The sequence below is a fragment of the Balaenoptera physalus genome (genome assembly GCF_965194825.1).
Source record: "Balaenoptera physalus genome assembly, chromosome: 1".
NCBI classification, from domain to species: domain Eukaryota; kingdom Metazoa; phylum Chordata; class Mammalia; order Artiodactyla; family Balaenopteridae; genus Balaenoptera; species Balaenoptera physalus.
Window position 1 is genome coordinate 114,246,748 of NC_138882.1, and position 6,456 is coordinate 114,253,203.

Here is a 6,456-nt window from a genome sequence, read left to right on the forward strand (position 1 = left end):
TTGGCCAGGTGGTGGTCTGACCAGCATCATCTTGGTTTTTTTAGGTACAGTTGATCTTAAGTTCCATGGTCGGTTCGTTCCCATTTCCTTGAGGCCAGTTCTTGGAATTGTGGCAGCTTATGTCATGGCTACAGTCTGGTCATCATGTAGTTAACTTCTTCTACCTGGTGGGGTTTCAGCATCTGTAAGACAGCTCACAGGATACAGCTCAGAATATTCTCTCTAGCCCTTGAGAAGGAACTAAAGGCCCTTGACTATGCTCAATGACTAAACTATTATTATTTGGTCTCCTTTGACTGTTTTCCTTTGTTTCTGCATTTTCTCACTTCTCTGACTAAAGTTATTATTTGGCTAAAGTTTTTCTGCAGACAAAAGGCAAGCTGAGGACATGGGGGGCATAGACCATAGGGTCCTGCTCCGTTTCAATATATCATGAAATATGCTCATCTGGACCCCAAATTTAAATAGTTATTTATAGAACAATATATCCCTATTATAACTGGGCTTTTGAAAACAAGGATAACATCTCTTTAATAAGGTTTAAAGGTTTTAGAGGGAATGCATATATATGAAATGTTATTTTTTTCATGGTATCCAAAAATTGATGATACGAAAAGAAGAAAAGCTGTTTCTTATGATGAGTTAGGCTAACTCTATAGTAGTTATCTTAAAATGTTAATTTGTAGATGCCTAGGTTTTCAACTAAAATTACCGACAAGAATATTATACCATATGTAATTTGAAGTTAACATTTGAAAAAGCAAACAATACTCTCCATTATGCTCATTTGTTATTACTAACACACCAATTGCTAGCTGGTGATAATTCAAAATTTTTAAATAACATTTGTATACTTCTTTTGTGCTTAGCACTGTGCTAAGTACCTCTACCTGTATTTTACCCACATACTTTTACCTGTATTCCCTCATTTAATCCTCAAAGCAACCTTATTTGATAGATACTGTTTTAATCTCTATTTTACATATGAGGAAAGTGAAACTTGGTAAAGCTAAATTATTTCCCTGAAGTCAGTAGATCAGTCAGGATAGGCTAGATTATGTTGCAAGAACAAATAACCCCCAAATCTCAAAGGGTTTATTTCTTGCTCATGTTACTGGTTCATCATGGGTCAGCAAGAAGACTTAACACATAGTAACCACTCAAAAATCCACTGGAACTGTTGAGAATAAGTAATGAAGGAACTTTGAAGTACAGGCTTTTGACTATATTTTGAGGTAGAAAAGAACAAAGTATTTGTGTTCAAAGTAACAACGTGAAGTTGTGGAGACAGAAATCGTTCTGGAAACAATGAGGAGATTGCCTTAATTGGAGTAAAGCGTTTGTGTTGCCCAATAGTGAGAGAAAAGTAAGATAGCCAAACATAGGAGGCAGCAGAAGTCACGAAGTAATAGAAGCCAAGAGGTAGAGGGAGAGGAGAGAAGTCAGTCAGTTGTAACAAGGGCAACAGAAGCAAGGAGAGAAGCCTTAAGGCCTCAAATGCTGATGTCAGAGAGCTCCCCAAAATAACTAGATCGCTAGAGTGTGGGTGTATTCTGCTTTCGAAAAAGACAGTACGCGTCCATGAAGCAGTTTCCTGTGCTTGTTTACTTCCTATATATCTTCATAATACTCTTCTAAAAATCCTATTTTTGTTCTACACAACTTGAAAGAGTCCAGCCCTAGGCTTTGGCTTCACATCTGGGTTTGATCCCCACTCTGCCACTTAATTAACTGTAACCTTGGGCAAAGTATGTAAGCTGTGTCTTGATTTTTCTCATCTGTAAAATAAGAGTAAGAGTACCTGCTTCACAGAGGTGTTAAAGATCTAATGACATAGTGTATACAAAGTATTTAGCCCAGAACTTAAATGCTCAATAAATGGTGATAGTTGTTAAAAATAATGATTGATAATTCTAGGAATGGAATAAAGAAAGATGAATCCAAGAACTATTTCACAGAAAGAGTTGGAAGAACCTGGTAGTTTGGCTCCTAGGTGGTCAAGGAAACAGATCAATCAAATACACTTCTAAGATTTTTAGCCTCAGAAACTGAGACTAGGGATTAGGGTAGTATCAAAAACAGCAAAATTGAAAGGGAGCAGTTTAGGGAAGGTGTGCTTGCTTTTGCACATGTTTGGGTTTGAGGCAACAGTAGGCATTTAAGCAAGTGATGTCCTGTAGGCAGTAGAAAGAGAAAGACAGCATCCGATTCTACATTCATTCAATAACTGAGAGTCTACTGTCGTAAGTATAATGTGAGAGAAATAAACATACAACATACAACATCCTCCTTGTTTCCAAGGCCCCTACAGTCTGTTGGGAGAATCAGAATATAAACCAGATTGAAAAAATAGTACTCTAATCAACATACAAGCTAAGGGTGTACAGAGGAAGGAGAGATTAACACACCAGTTGTGAGATACACAGGGCTTTAGGGAAGACAACATTTTAACTGAGCCTTGAAGACTTGAGTAGAATTTTAATAGAGAAGGAAAGAGTATGCAGCTGAAGAAGAAACACAAAAGTACATCATATGAATTGAGAAGATCAAGTAGCCTGGAGTGGTAGGGTTTGTGAAGTGGTATAGTGGGATGTGCTGCAGGAAAAGTAAATTAGGCCCAAAAGATAATCAATCAGTGCCTATTATAAATTACACACTGTGCTGGAAGTTTTCACATTCACTATTTCATTTAATTTTCAGACAGCCATACAAAATGAGTGTTTTGACAGGTGGGAAGAGAGTTTTAGAGAGGTGTACTAATTTGTTCAAAGTCTCATAGATAATGAGTAATAAAGCTGAATTTGAAACCAGGTTGTTGTTTAACTCTGAAGCTTAGGCTAGTATCAATATGGTAACTATCTCTAAACAAACTAAGAAAAAAGAGTTATATTAATTTTATATTCAAAAATATAAAGCACTTTCATGCGTATTTGGTCCTTATTACTAGTCATTAATCCCATCTTATAGGTGGGAAAATCAAAATGCAGCAAGGTTATTTAAGGTCACAGAGTGAGTAATTGGCAGATTGGGAATACAACCCAAGCTTTCTGACTCCAAAGCCTCAGGTCTTTCCAACATCATTTTAAGGAGTCTAGTGTGTCTTCTGCAGCCAGTGGAAAGAGCGAGTGAACATTTTTTAAGGGGGATGACATAAATGTTTAAAAAGATTAGTCTGGGACAATATGTGGGATAGACTGGAATAGAGACGAGGACACTAGTTATTAGTTATTAGGCTGCTGCAAAAACAAGTTGATAATGATGTAGACCTGAACAAAGAGAGTTTAGTGATAATAAGATGGAACAAATCAGAGTCATTTGGAAACAAATTATAGGATTTTGCTTCTAATTGCATCTGCAAGTGAGGAAGGAAACGTAAGTACTACAGAGCCAGTGAGCATCTGGTTTGTTCATCCCTGCATCCCTGGGGCTGCACAGTTCCTGGCACATGATAGGCACTCAGTAAATATTTGTTAACTCTGGAAGTGAATGCGGACCTTTAAGGATAGTAGAGTAAAAAATAAGTCCAAAGACAAAAAGAAGAAAGTATGTCAGGGAAGACTTGATAGAAACCAAAAAAGCATAGTGCAAAGGAAACCACGAGGGGAGAAGTGGAAGGGTGTGAGATGCCACAGAGAGGCATTGTTGGAAGGGGATCAAACAATCACTGAAGTGAAAGGTCAATAGGCGAAAGCAGAAGTCAACATGCAAACAGTTGCATGTTGACTTCCTCTCCTACGGAGAGGAATGAGGGAAAGAACTGGAGCCAAGGAGCACAGAGTACACTTTCCAAAAGTTGGGTGGTAAAGGGAAAGGGGCAATGGGATGACAGCTTGGGGGAAAAGCTGGGTCAAGGAAAAATTGCAAAGGCTAGGAGACACGTGTAATTCAAAGGAAAAGAGGTGTAGATTGAAAATACAAGCAAAATAAGGTCTTCAGGAAATGGAGGTGGATGAGATTGAAAAGGCACAAATAGAGTGATCAGGATTAGATATACAGATCTGGGCATGTTTCACAGAGAGGAGAGGCTGAAGGCAAAATTATAAGTGAGTTATTATAGACAGTGATCACAAAAGGAGACGACCAAAGGAGAAAGGATATCGTTAGAGGATGACCACTGGCAAGGGCAAAAGAGGGGTCAAAGAAGTAGCAAGAAAGTTGTATAAATTCACTGTCACATAAACTGATACATGACAGAGTTTAAGAAAGAAGTAGCCAAAAGTGTCAAGAGTTGCAGAGAGGGGAATAAGAACTGAGAATAGATGGTGTTCATCTAGTGATATTTGTACAAGCAATTCATAAATAAAAAACTTGGAATTCCTTCTTTTGTCTACTCTATGGGTCAACTTTGTAACTAACTCAGGATTTTTAAGGTGAATAACAAATTCCTTTGTCTATAGGTGATAAATTTAAGATGTGATGCAAATAAGTTTTTCTTTCAAATGATATGACTTTTGAATACAATTCAATTGTGCTAATTTAAAAAGCATTTGAAGCACATGAAACTAGGAAGCCTACTTATGTAAATCCCATTATTCATTCATGCGTTGCGTTCATTCAATGAATGTTTATTGGGTGTCTATCATACACTTTGCTAGGTACTTGGGATATAACTGCATTGGCAGTAAATAAGAAAGACACCATCCCGGCCTTCATACCTAAAGCAATAATACCAAATAAAGAAAAAAGCTGTATTTTGCCATCTTCTTTTCTTTTTTTTTTTTATGGGAAAATGCTTATGATATTGTTCAGTAGGGAAAAAAAGTTTATGACTCCACTTTTTTTAATGTACAGAAAAAAATGAAGACAAATATCAGAAAGTCTTTTCCTTTGATTCTGGGAGGTGAAATTATAGATGACACTTTCCCTTCTCTTTTTACTCTTCTGATATCTTCTTGATAATAGGAAAAAAAAATAGTCTAAAATAATACAGAAATAATATAGTATATATGTTTGAAGAGTTATTATGTAGGTATTAAAATTATTATGTATGAATTAGCACTTTCCCTTGAATATTAAAGCAAAATATAACTATTGTTATTAGAACTATATAAAAATACATATGTAAATGGATAAAAGCTGAAGAGAAACATTCAAAAATTAACACTTGTGTTGGAATAGAGAAATTATTGGTGATTTTACTTTTGATTTTTCCTTTAAAGTTTGAAAAAAAAATCTTAGTCTAGTTTTTTTCATGTCATATTAGCAAGTAGTGAGAAATTTATTTTTCTATTGATTTATAAATGTATCCATTCTTCACATTCACAATGTGACTTGAAAAAGCAGTCCTTGGATTTTAACTCTTTTGTTTAGCTAGCAAAGCTCTTAAGTTGGTGATCCCCAGGTGAAATCTAACCCACAAATATTGTACCAATTATTTATTCCCACAAAAAATGCTGCCTAACAAGCTACCCCAAAGGTCAGTAGATTAAAACACTAACCAGTTATTATTTCTTAGGAATCCCTATGTTAGTTGGGCAGCTTTTCTGGAATTGGCTGGGTTTACTCATTTTCTGGGTCAGCTGTGAGTGAGGTAAATGGCCCTACTAATTTTGGTTGGACTCTCTTGTGTTTGGGGACCAGCTGTCATCAGATCTAGAAAGGTTCCATAGTCTTTCACATTCTTCCAGCAGGTAAGCCTGAGCATGTTCTCATGAGGCAGAAACTGTCTACTCATTTATGCATTTACTCAATGGGTCTCCTATGTGCCAGACACTGTAACAAGGAACTGGAGAAATAAAGTAATATAGAAAGTTACCCCTTCTATCGAGGAGCTTGCCATCTAATGGGCAAATAAACCAGGGACTACAGTGCAGTGTGTTACGTGCCGTGATTGTGGCATAACCGGCCCTATGGGCATAGTGGAGGATCTTGCAAATCAAAGTGTCATAGAGGAGGTAATCGTTGAAAAAGTTTTCAGGAAGAAGGGGGAGGGAATTTCATGCAGGGGAACAACAAAAGCTCATTTAAACAGAACATCATGGCATTCTTGGTGAGCTGTGATACTTTGGTGGAAGGTATAGGGAAAGGAACATATGAAGGAGTAGCATGAGAGAAAGCTATTCAGGGAAGTGTAGTATTTAAGGTTCTTCCAGTTGCAAATAGCAACTCTAGCCAGTTAAGCTGGCTTTACCAGAAGGATGCCGGTATATCTCACAGAATGTTGGTAATTGTTGGATAATCAGGGAAACTCAGTAGTAGGAATCCATAAACTGTCCTCCTCGTGGGCTGTAAACAACTCCCCATCTCTACGCACCTCAGTTCAAAATTCCAGTTTCCCAGGAGAGCAAGTCTGTTTGGCCAGTTTGGGTCAGATATCTACCCCCATGTCACTCAGCTATGACTAGACTACAAGTCACGTGTGTGGCTGTTGCTGCAGTTCTGTCCCTGTGCTGGGGAGGGCGATGGCACTGTGAGCTGTGTGTCTGGCCTAAGAGGTATCCATTGTATTCTATTATT

At 37.4% G+C, this 6,456-nt stretch overlaps 1 protein-coding gene across 2 annotated transcripts in view; it reads left to right on the top strand.

Moving 5' to 3' along the window:
* LOC309636426 (uncharacterized protein) overlaps nt 1-4,715 on the top strand; it is a gene marked incomplete at its 5' end in the record, with an annotated part of 7,024 nt that extends 2,309 nt beyond the window's left edge. For both annotated transcript variants that reach the window (XM_082409587.1, XM_082409589.1), the window contains one exon: nt 45-4,715. The remainder of the gene's footprint in view (nt 1-44) is intronic.
* Nucleotides 4,716-6,456: the final 1,741 nt, after the last annotated feature.